The sequence below is a fragment of the Neophocaena asiaeorientalis genome, unplaced genomic scaffold (assembly GCF_003031525.2).
Source record: "Neophocaena asiaeorientalis asiaeorientalis breed wild unplaced genomic scaffold, Neophocaena_asiaeorientalis_V1.1 scaffold684, whole genome shotgun sequence".
In the NCBI taxonomy this organism is placed as follows: domain Eukaryota; kingdom Metazoa; phylum Chordata; class Mammalia; order Artiodactyla; family Phocoenidae; genus Neophocaena; species Neophocaena asiaeorientalis.
The window spans coordinates 7507256-7507713 of NW_020174048.1; positions in this window are offsets into that span (position 1 = coordinate 7507256).

A 458-nucleotide genomic window follows, 5' to 3' on the forward strand; every position below is an offset into this window, starting at 1 on the left:
TGTTACCATATCAAGATTCATCTCGAGGGGAAAGCTGGTTGCTCTTGTGATATTCTTTGAAAAATAAAATCATATAAAGTCAAATGGTTTCCTCATGAAGTGTTTTCTAAACTGATACCTTTTATTCCTACAGTAGATTTGCACAGTTCTGGGAGGGATGGATGGGAAAGCAGATGATTTCCGGTTTGGTCCAGCCATGCGTGAGATCTCCCCTCAGTTTGTGCTACCTCCTTATAATCCCCAAAGGAGAAGCCCACAGATGCCGAAGCCCCCTTCCCACCCTCCCCACGCACTCCCCCATGACTGAAGGGTGAGTCGGAGGAATTGTAGCCCATACATGAGATTGAGAGTACCCAGAAAGGTAGGAGGACATAGATACTGAAGGGAGACAGTTTCAAGTAGCAGCGAGGGTTCAACATTGTCAAATGTCACAAGATACAGGGATAAGTACTGGTTTT